The following is a 16,282-nucleotide window of genomic DNA, read 5'->3' on the forward strand; positions in this document are numbered from 1 at the left end:
CACACACACACATATACTGGGAATAAAATCATGTTATCCTAGTATCCTAGGTCTTCTACCCCTTCATTACCACAAGTCAAGGTCAAGTTGGGTCTCACACAACCAGAATAACATTTGACCTCCCTAGGTAACCTTAATTCCATCAGCAGGTGTCAAGGAGAGAGTCACACACCCTTGGGATAAATCTGCTTTTCCTCTGATAGGGATACATTATGAGCCTTGCACAGATAACTTTTTCACCATCACCTGCACGGATCCAGAGATAGACCCAGATACCACTGCCTCCCTGTACTTTGGAACCCACACTCTCACCTGCCTTGAATCTACCCAATCTCATTGAGTCCCTTACCCTTGCAAGAACCCTAGGCTCATATCACCCCTAATCTTCCACACTCTAATCTCTACTAAGTCTTTGCACATCCTCTTGTTTTATCTTTGTTAACTCCTCCTTTACTTCTGAAACACATCCACTGTGCCTTCTGCAACACATGGTCCATCAGGCCCAAAATGTCTGACACACTCAATTTCTTTGACTTTTTCCATCCTCCCAGGAAACTGCTGCAGCCTTTTCAAGTGATGGCTGTTTCCTCTTCCACATCTATCCTACTACTAGGGCTGGAAGTGCAGTAGATGTCCTCCATGTTCCACATTTCTGGTTCCCAATAGATCATTCTCCCTCTGTCTAACTCAGATAACCCAGTTTTGATTTTGATGTTATCCTATTACATTGCCTACAACCTCTTTCTGTTGCTGTCATCTACTCTCCTACTCATTTTAGATTGTGATTCCCTGACAGTCTCTCTAGCACTACTCCTGCCTTAATCAGAGCAACTTAAAAATGCACGTAGAGAATTCTTCCAGCCCTTTAGCTTTAACCTCCTTTTCTCCAATAGTATTACCAACCTACCACAGTACTCTCCCCTATGATCATACCTGTGACTCGTGCTGTCCTATATGTTGGTCACTAGGCACATGTGTGCAGCATTGGAAATATGGCTAGTCCAAATTGAGATGTATTGAAAGTATAAAACACACACTGGATTTCAGAAATTTAGCATAAAAAATATAAAATATCTCAATAATTTATATTAATGTTTAAATGATAATATTGGGATATTTGCATTAAATAAATATTTCTTTAAATGTGGGTACTAGAAATTTGACAGTTACATTTCTGACTCATATATTTCTATTGGGGCATCCCCATGACCAATAACTGCAAAACTTTCATGGTCTCAGTTTAATACTTGATCCTCTCTAACAACCACCCCCTACCTTTCCAGCTTTCTCCCTCTAGTATACCACAAGGACCTCTGCTCCATGGATCCTATTCCGTTCCCACTCTTATTCATATCCTCGATGTCTTCTCTTTATTCCTTTTCCAGTTTAAATGTCACAATCAATCACTGTGTTTCCTTCTATACATCCGCAACTCTCTTGCCCTTCTTTCAGTTTGAGTTAGTTGCTTGGTGAGACCAGAACCTTGGTTAAAACAATGTCCCACCTGTGTTCTCCCATACTATGTCACTGAACATGTTTGGAGATAAAGCACAGCCATGCTGACTGGTCTCGATTTAACTTCACGGCCATAGTCCTCTTATCCAGTGGTCCTCAAGTTTTGGTGTGCAGCAGAATCTCCTGAGGGGCTTATTGAAGTACACATTTCTGGGCCCCACTCCCATGGTTACATATTTGGTGGGTCTGGCATGGGGCCCAAGAATTTGCATTTCTAGCAAATTCTCAGGTGATGCTGACCCTGTTGGTCAAGAACCACACTTTGAGATCCACTGCTTTAACAGGCCCTAAATGCCACACATCCAACTTACTGTACTTCCTCTGTCCTTTCACGCTCCCATTTTCCCAGATAATTTATACCTTCTCTTTTCTCTCCAAACCTTCAGCAGTTCACTCTTTTCCTCACTCTGACAGATATCTTTGCTTCCTACTTCACTGAGAAATTTGAAAAACCAACCAGAAGAGAACTTCCACATTCTCTCACAACCATGCCACCTTCCTGTTAGCAGCTGTACTCATGTACTCCTCCTCTAGTCTGTGTTTATAGATGAATTTTCCTTGCTACGACCTCAAGCCAGTTCTTTTTCATGTGACACAATTCCTATTCCTTCTCATCCCTAAATACATGGTTTCAGCCATTCCTCCCTCCTTGTCTCATATCAACAAGTCGTCTTCTTTCTTTTCCCAATAGTATACAAATGTACTATTTTTCACACACTAAAAGAAAAACCTCTCTTTATCCCAATTTTTCACCAGCCTCTGCTCCAGTTCTCTGTTCCCATTTACAGAAAAATCTCTGAAATGATTGCTTGTATCCATTATCTCTATTTTTTTTTCTCTAACTACTCTTAAGCCTACTCCAATCAACCTTTCCCCCCTCCATCTACAACAACTATTTTGTCAAGGTCACCAATAACCTCCAACATTCAATTCTGGGACCTTATGTTACATGACCTATCGTCATCATTTGACTCTGTCATTCATTTCCTGGTGATTTGACACACGTTCTGCACTTGTCTTTCAGGACTCTACACCCTCCTGGTTTTCCTCCCATCTCACTCATAGCTCCTTTTCAGTCCTCTTTGCTAATTTGTTCTTTTCTAAGGTTGTCACAATGAAGTACGAGAAGGTTCATTTCTTGGTTTTCTTTTCCTCTTTATCTACACTTAAACCCTTGGTGATCTTATCAGTTTCCATGACTTTAAATGCCATCTAAATGTTTCTGAGCCCCAAATTCATAACTTCAGCCTAAATATCTTTTCTGAACTTCACAGATATTTATCCCACTGCCCACCTGATATTTCCTCTTGGATCTCTAAGAGACATCTCAAACTCAACATGTTCAAAACTGAACTTGTTATCTTCCTTCAGCCAAAACCTATTCCGACTACTGTCTTACTATGAGTTGATGATGGCTCCATCCTTCAAGTTTCTCAGCCCAATAATGTTGGCATCATCCTTGAATCTTATTTTTTTAACCTTACATCCCACGTCCTACCTTACTAGAAATCCTATTGTCTCTACTTTCAAAATGTGTACAGAAGCACTACTCTCACCATCTCCACTGTTCTTACACTGGTCTAAGCCACCATCATTATTTGCTTGATTTACTGTCCTATCCTAGTAACTAGTTCCCCTGCCTCCACACTTACCTCCATGTAGTCCATTCTCTACAAAAGAAGCAAGACTGAGACTTTTAAAATACATAGTATGTATTATGCAACTCCTCTGCCCAGAATCCTTCGATGGCTCCCCTATCCACTCAGAGTGAAAACCAACATTCTTATAATGGCTTAATGAGGCCCTACGTGGCATAGCACTTCCCTAACTCCATTACTTGTTTCTCCCCTTTTCTCAGTCTGCTCCAGCTACACTAAACTCCTATTGTTTCTTAAAAGAGCCAGGTATTCACCAACTGCAGCGACTTTGTTCCAGCATATCTCAGTCAACTATAATAATACCTGATACACAGTAAACACAATAAATATTGTTGCACATACAAATGAAAAGAGTTTTTGAGTTAAAAGAAACAACATTCTGAAAGTTTCTAAAGCCAGGAAACAGCTTGGCTTTTCCAAAAGGGCATGTGGAAACATAAAATTGTAGTATCAGAGGAGTCTCTTCACTCGGGTCCTGCAGTCCATGGTAAGGTTATGGAGTTTATTCTAAGTACTGGGAAGACATTGAAGATATTTGACATGGAATTTACATGCTTCCATTTATATTTAATAAGGATCTACTGACAGCTCTATGGAGATTTGACTATGGTTTGATAAGGCCAAAGCAGGAAGACTAATTAACAGCCTATTACAATGATCCAAATGAGAGAAGAGAATGGCTTGGTTTATCAAGGTGGTACTAGTGGAGGTGGAACAAAGTGGATGAGTCTAGACAATTTTTTAAATGGTCCAAATAAAACCAATTTGTTGGTTTTAAAATAAAGTTTAAAATAAAGTTTTAAAAATTTGATTTTGAGGCATGAGGCCTTGAGTCATGATTATTAAGTTTAAATTATTAAGAACTTCAAAAACTTATCACAATAAAAACATTGAAGTGCATTTTTTTCTGCTTTGAAGTTGGCCCTGAAAGATAAGTCAAAGTCATGAGTTTGGAGTATCAAAACTGTAATCTACATTCTGGAAAAAAAGATTCTCTTAATTGGTTTTCACAGATTAATGGAGTTTTTGAAGTGATTTGGGTGAAATTAATCCTGTTCCAATGAACCATTTTTTAACGATTTCAATTCCTACCATATTAGTTGACTATAGAACAAGGACTCTACTGCTTTTCCAATTTAAATGAAATCCAGTATGTAGATGCATTGTGAAGTTTTCCTGGGAAATGCTTTAAAACTTTCACCTTTATAAGGCCCTGGGAGCTTCCTTTAAATCTGCCTTTCCTCACTATACAGAATGTCGATGCCATTGAAAAGTTTACAAGAAAATGGGAGCAATTTCCTCCTCCTGTATAATAACAGCTACCACTTATTTAGCACTACATACCAGGCACTGTGCTAAGTTCTTTTCTTTTTTCTAACACAGCTTTATGACATAGGTATTATCATTATCAACATGTTATGGACAAAGATGTAAGGCTCAGAGAGAATAAGTAACTTAAACAAGGCCACACATTTTAGATGGTGGAGTTGTGATTTGAATCCAAGCCTAACTTGGCCTGTTTTCTTCTCACAATGGACATTTCAATAAAATTTACAATTCAAGAAACTTTCTATAAGTATACTTTTCACACAGATGGGAAACAGAATTTATTCACATTAGGAGGAATAGTCATATTTTGTAGCTTCCCACTGTAGATCTTCCCTGTGCAGGTAGCCACCTATCCTAATATTTGAAATTATTATCCCATGTATTTTTCTCTCTTGAAAATGCCTTATTCCTCTGTGGTTCTTTGATCATTAAAATTAGACTTTGAGGGTAATTTTTCTATGGAAGGAAGAACAAGAATGAACTCAAATAGAATAAAGAGTCAAAATCCTTTTGCCCTTTGAAGATTTTCCCATTATTCAAATCCAAGAGAATGAAAGATTTCTTCCTTTGATAATCTTAAGTCATGTAATATACGATAGATACCTAGGGCTTCCTTGCCAGTTATATCTTAATAAATAGCAATTGTATCAGCCTAAATTCTACTATCGATTTTCAATATAATGTCCTCCACTAGTGGTGGAATGAAATTTATGACCGTATCTGAAAAACAGAAGGAAATACTTATGAGGCTGGATAATGTAGGGTCAAACCAAACCGTACCAAATTAATAGCCACTGAGGGTGTATGAAAATCCAAATCAGATATAAATTATATTTATAGTATATTTACTTTACTCAACTGATTAGCAAAGAGTATAACCCTTACATTGTGATCTAGCTATTATTTTCAGTTTTTAGGTAATTTTGTAGTTCAATGATAAAACTTTGAATGGGAATTTGTAACCTAGAGTTCCACCTGGAGTTCTAACACAAGATATCAAGTAAATCACAGCTTCCCTGAATTTCAACTATTTCTAATGGATGGTGCAAAATCTCTGGTGGGAGGAATGTCAATGCTTATGAAACATTTTGAAGGAAACATGTCCTATAAAAATGTTTTCTTATATCATTATTACTCATGCCAGAAAAACTTTTGTTTTTCTGTCCTTGTAATCCTTATATTGGTATCCCACAAGCCTTTTTAAAAATACCTGGTGGGGCTTCCCTGGTGGCGCAGTGGTTGAGAGTCCGCCTGCCGATGCAGGGGACACGGGTTCGTGCCCCGGTCCGGGAGGATCCCACATGCCGCGGAGCGGCTGGGCCCGTGGGCCATGGCCGCTGAGCCTGCGCGTCCGGAGCCTGTGCTCCGCAATGGGAGGGGCCACAACAGTGAGAGGCCCCCTACCGCAAAAAAAAAAAAAAAAAAAAAAAAAATACTTGGTGATGCCGAATTATGTTGGATTTCAAGTTGTTACATTTCAGAGCACTTTCTGAGAACTATCATCAATTAACACCTCTTTTCAGGAAGAATGTTTGTTAGTTACCTAATCAGTTAAGATGACATCTTTCTCTAAACAAAGTTTAAAAAGGCACACATACCAATAGATTTTTGTTTATTTGTGTGTCTTTCTGCTCACCCAAACATGACTAAGTATAGATACAGCCCCTGCTCTCTTTCACTGGCCAAACAGAACTCCTTCCAAGAAACTGTCCAAGTAGAATTCATGACCTTGCTCTTTCCCTCACAAACAATAAGATTTGTTTTCTCTGATTCTCTGGTTAGTCTGGGTAAACATTTTATTTTTAATAGACAAAATGTGTGTCTAAGATCACATCTCCATTTTTCATTATATTTCTGCATAGATTTAAAAAAAATTTATTGGAGTATAGTTGCTTTACAACGTTGTGTTAGTTTCTGCTGTTCTTTACTTAAATTAGGTTTATCTCTTTTTACTGGTGGTATTACAAGCAACATGTAAGAATATTGGGTAAAGAAATTTTTTCAGACACCAACGACACTGTTATTCATAAAGTGAGCTCTAGTTTACTTTACAAAATACATTTACAATAATCTATTATTTCGAATAGCATGCTGCAGAACTAGGCATAATGGGATTAACTACTTATCTGGGTGGCTATTATAATTACTTCTCTTTTATAAATATATTCACTAGCTTGATATACCAGTGTGTTATTCCTCACTATTGCTGCATATCCAACATATGTTGGACATAATTGGAGATCCAGGGAGATGGGGACTCCATGACCTGTACTGTCACTGGCCATTGCAGCAGGGAAAGGTAGCACTGAAAATTTTACACCTGCTTTTCTATGCATTATACCAGAAGCAAGACAGAGCAGTTCTTACAGCCAATGGCCCAGAACTTGTTGTACGACCCTGCCTAAATTGTTGAATGTTGAAAAGTATGTTGGATGTTGAAAAGTTTAGTATTGTATATATCACAAAGGAAATAAGAGCTGGACATTAGTGAACTCTGTGATGTCTATCACAGGCACCTTTGACATATTACAAGGTCAAAGGAATTTCTTCAACATTTAGTGCATACACAACCTAAAGTATGACCCGTACTACCATCGAAACCATGGACGCTGCTAAATTCTCACGTTCACTCATTCAGTAAATACTTATTCAACAGTTACTATGTGCCAGGAATGGTGCTGCGTGATGGGGATACAACAGTGGAAAAACACAATCCTTATCCTCATGGAACTTAAAGTATGGGAAGAGAGAAAATGAACAACCATTGCATGGGCCTGTGAAAATTCTGAAGCAAAAGGGATGGAAACTTCGTGTTTAAATTTCAGAGTGCAAATTTATTGAGGAGAAGATTTTAGAGGGCATCCATTAGATAAACTGACATTTCAGTAATGCATGTAAATGAAAGATGAGGTTAAAAGAAAATAGTTGGAAGTGGAATTAGATGGGACAGGCAAGGTTCAAAGACAGCTGAGGAACTTCTGGTTTAAAATGGTACCTGCCTAGCAGATTTGAGGCAGCCTCTCAAATCTCCTTACTCAAATGCATATGAAAAGGCTCTAAAAATGCATAAAAACTCAAAACAACACTAAAACATAAGATTAATGGGCAAATAATGATAACACTTAGAGGAATTTTCACCAACTATAAGGCAGATGGACTCATAACAAAAACAATAAAACCTAACCAAGTTTTACCTCATAAAATAGAGCCTGCTTAATGTGCTTAATAAAAGATAGAAAGTGCTTCTTCCCTCCATTAATGACTGACCCTTATTCAGAATCATGGGGTCTGTACAACCAGTACCTTAAGCCACAATCACTGTATTACACAGATTAAATTTTTTGAGACAATAAAGAATATAATGAATCAATCACATAAACCTAGCAGCCATGTAAAACACAGGATTGAGGTACTCAAGTCTGAATGCAGAAGAAAAGGACAGAGACAAATATTATAGAGAAGATAATAGACATGGGAAGTAGAGGACAGACATACATTATACAGATACTCTTTTTTACTAACAAACAAACAAACAACAAAGCCCCCAGGTACCAGGTAAAATGGGAAAGAATTAACAAACAATAAATAAAATAAACACAATCCAAGTAGAACACTTTCTGAAGTCACAAGAATAAGCAACAGAAACAATAAAAGCATAATACAGAGATTGAAATGTTTAATCATGTTTTTGGCAAAATCATTATAAAAGTTCTACACATAAACAGATCTTGACATGAACTTGAAATTGAAATGTTTGTGGAAAAATATAGGTTGCCCACAATTGGACATAAAGTACACACACTCCACCTCAACAAGCTAGGGATATTTCTAAACAGTTTGAAGATAAAACTTTGTGATCCAAGAATTAAATACACAACTAGGTTGTGCTCCATGACTGAGGGGAAAAGAATATGATATTCAGATATATAAGTGCTCAGAAATCATGCTCGTCATATACGCACTGGAGAAAAGGAAAAACAAAAACAAAAACTCAAAGATGTGCTATACCTGACCTAAATGTGAAACAAAATTAAGAGCTCAAAAACCAGAACATAAGGGTTTAAAAAGGGCTGGTTGTGAGCTCCAAAGCCAGTAAATAAGGAGAAAAATCTAAATTGATGTAAATCTTTTAAAAAGTTAGGTATGTTAAACATTATTCTTGATAATACAGACGGTCCCCAATTTATGATGGTTTGACTTATAATTTTTCGAGTTTATGATAGTGTGAAAGCAGCAGCCCCTACCACAGCTCCCAGTCATGTGATCACGAGGGTGAACAACCCATACACTTACAGCCATTCTGTACCCACACAACCATCCTGTTTTTCAGAATTCCACCTGATAACCTCCATATTGCCATATTCCAACATTCCTTTCTCTGTTTTTAAGTTATTCAAACCTATTGGTAGCATTTCACTCAGATGATCACTCCATTCCTAAAGCTCCTTTCTTTTTTGGCTATTAGACAACAAATATGTCTGGTTTGTTTTCTAGAGCTGCCATGTAAAATATCACAGCCTAGGAGGCTTAAACAACAAAAATTTATTTTCTCGCAGTGTGGAGGCTAGAAGGCTAAGATCAAAATATCACCAGGTTTGTTTTTTTCTGAGGTCTCTCCCTGGCTTGCAAATTGCCATCTTCTCACTGTATCCTTACACGGTTTTCCTTGTATTGGGTTAGGGCCCACCCTAATGGCCTCGTTTTAAAGTAATCACTTCCTGAAATGTCCTATCTCCAAATACAGTCACATTCTGAGGTACTGGAGGTTAGGACTTCAACATATGAATTTTGGAGGGACACAAATCAGTCCATTACAGAGAAGTTTCTTCTCTCAATCTTTTTTGCTGCTTTCCGCTCATCTTTCAGACCTATAGATGCTAGAGAGCTTCAGAGTTCTGCCCTTAGACATATCCTTTTATTCATCTGCACTCATTCCTTAGATGACTTCATCTAGTCCGATCACTTTAAGACGCATCTATATGCATATGACAACCCAAATTACATCTCTACTATGCACCTCTCTCTGGAACCCCAACTGCCTAATTTTTGTATCCATCTGGGTATTTAATAAAGAGTTCAAAATTAATATAGTCAATGATAATTTAAGGAAAAACACTAATATTGTGCTTACCACATGCCAATCACTCTTCAAAGATCATACATAAACTTAGGAGGCAGTTAGCATTTTCCCCACTTTACATTTGAAAAGACTGAAGCAAAGACTGGATATATAAATGACCAAGTTCACATAAAAATTATCAGCATCCAAGATTTGAACCCAGGGATATTGGTTCCAGAACCCACATACTTCACAGTACATCAAATCACCTCTTCCAATCAGCCTATGTTTTCATTATCTGGGTACATGTCATCTCCCTTTCATTAGAAGAGAAATGTCTTGAAGGCGTATTTCCCCCTGATCCAGCACTACCGCAACATAAATTATATAAATAAAAGAACATAAGAATGAATGCCTCCATTTTCTTTCTCTCCCAATGCTCTACTAGGATCTTGAATCATATTGCTGAGTTACCTGAAGAGAGTTTATATTGGGAAGTTCATGTTTATCAGTAGAAAATGATGTTTATCAATTCCTGCCCTTCTCCTGAATGCTCTCTTTTCTACAGAAAGCTATAAAATCTTAAAATAGAAGAAAATAAGAAGCAATCATCTTTGGATACCATTTAAACATACTGACTCCCAGTTGATTCTAATATGGAGTGCTAGAACTCAGATTTTATTTGATATCTGTAACCATATACTCTGTGATCCCTTTTCTTTGTTGAAAGACCTGGAACTAGAGACATTTGAATCCCTTTCTCTATCACTCTTCCTTTTTAAGAATCATAGCATCATATAACTGTAGGCTTTCTGGGTGTCTTTCAATTCTTTATATGTTCCAAGATCTCTCCCACCTATAAGCTGTTTTCCAAGTTCTCCCCTTGCCTAGAATTCTCTTCTCCTTACTACTCACAGGGTCAACTCTGCTTAAATTATTTTTTAAAATAATTATTGGCTATATTAATCACTAACTTCAGGTCTTTATTCAAAGTTTACCTTCCCAGACCACCTTATCTCAAGTTTTAATCCAACTCCTCCTCATGCCCCCAACACCAATATTTCCTATGTCCCTTTCTGGTTTAATTTTTATTTCTTTGTAATTATCATACTGACACCCTTAAAATTTTTTTTTTTCATCTTGTTTGTGGTTTGCTTCCCACATTTCAATGTAAACCCCATGATGGCAATGATTTCTGTCTGTTTCCTCTGCTTCTACTGTATCCTCAGGACTTTAAAAAGTATGAGGTACATAACAACTACTTAATAAATATTTGTTGAATTAAATATCGAATGCATTTCTAATTCATTCATTTATTCAACAAATATTTAGTAAGCATCTATTATGTTCCAGATAATATTCTAGGTATTGAGGATACAATGGATAACAAGACTGATATTACTGCACTCAAGCCACTTACATTTACATGTGCAAATACGTCAGGTAAATAGACATTTACAGGATAATGCAATACAAGGATATGATATGTAGCAGTAAACAGAAGTAACTGTGGAGGCACATTACATCCAGTCTGTGGGGTCAGGGGGACACTTCTAAGACCTCAAGTTAGTGAAGAAGTTAATCATGTGGATTTCCAAAGTAGATCATTTGAATTAGGGGCTGGCCAGCCTTTCTCTGTGAAGAGACAGACAGTAAGTATCTTAAGCTTGTGAGTCACATATGGTCTCTCTCACAACTACTCAAATTTACCCTCCTGGCAAAAGCTGTCACAGACACTGCAGGAACAAATGGGCATGGCTCTTTGCCAATAAAACTATAATTACAAAAACAGGTGGCAACAAAAACTGAATTTTGCTGATTCCTAATCTGAACCCATGGATTTCAAATTATTTTTTAATTAATAGAACCTTTTGTTTATACACATTTTATGTGGAATACCAATATCTAATGAAACAAAATTAGAATGGTCTTGGTTAAAACTGGGGTAGGAATATAGAGACCGTTATCTTCCTTTCCAAATGAATAGAGAAATAAGAGTAGGCTCCCATCTACAGGATACAAATTATCCACTTCTTCATCTTTTTTCTTGCTTGGCTTCCTCCCCATCTCTCCATGAATAGTTGGGGCCAATGAGACTTTTCTCACTGAAATAATCAAACCTAGTGAATTTGATGTTCAGAAACAATAACCTGGATGAACTTATCCAGGATATTCTTAAAGATGATGCTACGGATTGAGTTGTGTCCCCCTAAAATTCATATGTTGAAGGTCAAACCCCAAATGTGACAGTATTTGGAATACAGCCTGTAAGGAGATAATTAAGGTTAAATGAGGCCATAAGGGTGGGGCCCTGATCCAATAGGATTAGTGTCCTTATAAGAGACACATGAAAGAGTTCACTCTCTCTACCTGTGCTTGAACCAAAGAAAGGCCATGTAAGCACACAGCAAAACAGGATGAGACGTCTCACCAGAAATCAACCATGCTGCCATGGTGATATGAGACTTCCATCCTCCAGAACTTTGAGAAATAAATTTCCATTGTTTAAGTCAACCAGCTATAGTATTTTGTTATAAGAACCTAAGTAGACTAAGACAAACGCTCCTCAAAGAAAAGCTGAGCTGGAGTTCTCTATCATATTTTAATACCAAAGTCAATCTTTGACCTTTCATAAGTCTTTTTATCCAGCTGCTTCCTGAATACCAGAAATTCCTTTCAAGGCAGCACTTACTGTTTTTGTTTTCTTGCTGAGTCACTCAATTAATCCTAATGGTTTCTGACTACCTACTGCTGCCCTAGCTTTTGAGGGGAGCTTGTAAACCCAGTGTGTAAGAATGAGCAGATGTTACTTCAGAGATCATCATTACTCATTCTGACGTCATAGGATGTATTCTTAGTCAAGGAAGTCACCCTTAAACTGCTGCCTGTCCAACGTGTTTTTCTTTCTTAGGCCCATGCTATTATTCTTTGGGGAAGATGATATAATGAACAGGCAAGGCACATGTGTGACTGCTGACTCTGACTGAGAAACAAGCAGAGCGGAAAGCCAAGTAGATGAATGTAGCAGAAGAGCTTGTTTACAGCCCAGAAGTCACACAGAAGATGCTGTGAAGACTGTCTGGGAGCTGTCAAAGTCAGATTGGTAAGCATGAATAGCATCTTGCTTGTCTTGACATTAGAGCTGCTGTGAATGATCCACTTAATAATACTCTTGGGGAGTCTTTGATAAGCAGCCTGGGCCCTCTAAGGCTTACCTCCATTAAAACTAAAGAAACATTCTGCTAGATCTAAGTGAGCAGGAGATGTGTTTTCTCTGTGATCTGAAAAGTGCTAGTAGAAAGTCATTCACTCCAAGGTCCTCATGGCACATCATTTCTTCACTAGAGGGATGAGATATAGGTATCAGCTTTGATGACAACATAGAAATCCAGATTTCCTACCTCTGTTTGTACTCTTCAGGGTAGGAATTGGAAACCCATGGCCCTAGTCAATGCAATGACTACAGGAAGATGTTTGGAAGGCCTGTGACCCCAACTCTCTTTATAATTGTGTCCCCAAACTCCTGAGGAAGTCAAAAGTTGCAGGTGACATAGAAGACCTGGTGGTAAGGTAATAACACAGAGTGCTTGCCGAAAGAGATAAGAAATCAGGTGCCCAAGTGAGGTATTTCCTTTCCAAAAAGCAGTCTCCTCTGGAAGTTTAGACTTCTGACACCAGTGTTGGCAGTGCACAGATAATTGTCTTGAATCCCTTCTGGAAATTAACTTACACTCTATTGAATATTCTCCATGTCAGACATATGTCCTTCTTAATTTGCAATTAGATTATTTGCAGCAGCCAACATATAAATGGAGCCTGTTTTCAATGAATTAGTCACCTAAGCTAATTAATAATACTTTAGAACTCAAGATGATATAAGACTGTAAAGTAATGAGACATTTCTTACATGGTCAGAGAATTAGCTCTGATAGGACTTTCCAAAGAGACACCCAAGAAAGTTTGGGGCAAAAGCAGTATAACCAAAATGTATTTGACCTTGAGGTCTAGTCTAAGTAGTAGATCATGTTGGGGAGATTAGAAGGAGCCAAATCTAACAGGACCGTTGAGGTCATGGCAGGGAATTTAGATTTATTCTGAATATAAGGGAAGCTCTTGGCATGTTTTAAGTAGAGGAGTGGCCTACCCTGGATTACTTTTATGCTCTGGTAAAAATGGATTAGAAGGGAGCTGAGTGAATCTGAGTCATGCAGCTGTCGCTGTTGCCCAGGTAAAGGATGGACGGTAACTGGATTAGTGGCAATAGAGACTGAGAAAAGTGACCAGAATTAAGAGGTATGTAGGAAATGAAACTAAGAGTTAACACAGCTTAGCATTTATAGCACTCTCTGTTATATGTCCCTCAATATACACTGGTAACATCATGACAAAATGCAGATGTACTTGCTGATTATTTGCCTTAACAGAAGGGTAAAACCGAGAGAATGGTTGAGCTGCATACACTGTACGTTTCTATGATTAACATACTTGTTTATACACAGTGGGAGCAACTAGTGATTTGAAAACAGTGGTTCATAAAAGAACATGACTTAGGATATTCCTATCGAGAACTGCAGTTATATTTGAACAGATGTAGCCCATTGTTCCTGATCATTTATATATGTGCAGTCAGATTCAAAGTGAGTTTCAGCTTCCATTTGAGCAGAATGCTTTTTATAGCGATTACTAATTTGGCAGGATCCACTTTTTGGTGGGAGTTCTTAATAAATTGTTTCTTTGAATGGAAATGGTCCTAATTAATTTCTCTGTGAATTATTCTTCTCTGGTATCAGCTGTTGCTGTGGCACTGTTTCCTTCTCATTATGACACACTGACCTGTTATTAATTATTTCTAGTTAGAAATGCTAACGATATCTCTTGGAACTTTGTTCTGGAAGAGGGAGCCCGAGTTGGAACACAAACCAGCCCAGATGAACCTGTCATCTGCACTGGAAGAAGTTCTGGAAATGCCTCCGCAGCATGGGTCTCATTGTCCAATGGACAGACACATATGCCTCTGTACTCTATCCACACCAGGCAGCTGCAGCACCAAAATGAATACTTTCTGTTCATAAAGCCTCATTCATCCAGGTTGAGTTGCTGATTGGAAGGGTATTCTTAGAGATGCCCTACACAGCAAGGTCATTTCCTTTTCAGACAAAAATCAGTTCCAATGTTGAAAGGACATTCACAGGGAAACCCACTTATGAGATTTCAGCTGAGTGCTATCTCAAAGATGATAAAACTATTATTCGATTCAATGGAGAAGAGAAATGAGATAAGAGAGTCATTTGGAACTGTATAACAAAGCAACTGGTTATTATTGCTGTTGTATAGCTATTTATCTTATTATCCATATAAAGAAACTATATGTGGCCAAAAAAAAATACTATGTTTTGAGCCCACCTTGACAGGCAAGAAGAACACATTTCCCCAGTCTCCATGTAGTTTTGTGGGGACCATTTGACTGAGTTCTGGTTAGTGGAAATAGGAGCAGAAGTGATGAGATGCTTCTACTGTGATGCAGATAAGAGGAAATGTGTCTTCTCTAGGCTGTCTCTCTCACAACTTTGGGCAAAAATGGAAACAAAGCACTCAGTGATGACAGTGGTGCAAAATGGTCATACGAAGATCTCTGGGTCAATAAATAAAAGCAACCATTGGACGATGGTGTGAGAAATGCATCTCTTTTGAACCACTGATATTTGGGGGGGGGGGCTGTTTTTTATCTCAGCTTAATCTGAATAAAACAGTACCTTTAAGTAATCACAATGATAAGAGTAGCAGCGCCATTTGTAGACCACATGATATGTGTAGCACTGTGCTGAGCACTTGACAAAAGATATTCATATTTTCTTCACAAACAAAATCTTCCAGGTCAATATCACACTTTGCATTCCAAAAATTAAGAAACAGATGAAGAAAAGAAAATTATTGGTTCGAGGTCTCACAGCTCGTAAGCATGTCACAGTCTACTTGCCTGGTTCTAAATATCATTTTCACTGTACTACAGCTTCCCCTGAGTGCTCATTTGGTTGTTACCATATTTTACAGGCAATTTTTCACTGTTGGAACTTCCCAATGCTAAGGATTCTCAAAGCCTTAGCAAAATGACGGGAACAATCTGGAATAAATGAATGGATTAAAAAAAATACTGGGGCTTCCCTGGTGGCGCAGTGGTTGAGAATCCCGCATCGGGAGAGGCCACGGCAGTGAGAGGCCCGCGTACCGCAAAAAAAAAAAAAAAAAAAAAAAAAAAAAAAAAATACTGAACCAAATATATAAAGGAACATAGTGCCAGATATCTTTCCAATATAAATGCCACTAAAATCCATTTCAGAAACCTATGATCAAGAACAAAATTCTGGATGGTTCCCTCAGCTTTTTTCATCTTAAAAACCACAGCAGCCAAAAGCAGCTGTTCTCAACAGACTGGAAGAGCCCAGCAGACCCACTTAATTTCTAGGAAGCCATCATAAAGGCACGTGGTTCTCCAACTAGCTTTCTGGTGTTCTTGTCACACAGATGAGATGTGTACAGGCACTAAAACAAGTTGAAAAGGATAAAAAAAATTCACTTGTTTCTGAAAGGGCTACTTTTAATTTAGATAATATTTAGTAGTCCTGACAATGGTCACCACATATGGAAGATAAATTTTTCAGCCTGTTCTATTATGAAGAGAAAATTCATGGTGTGTTGAGAAATTAATAAGTGTATCTAACTA

The sequence above is a fragment of the Physeter macrocephalus genome, chromosome 21 (genome assembly GCF_002837175.3).
Source record: "Physeter macrocephalus isolate SW-GA chromosome 21, ASM283717v5, whole genome shotgun sequence".
NCBI lineage: Eukaryota > Metazoa > Chordata > Mammalia > Artiodactyla > Physeteridae > Physeter > Physeter macrocephalus.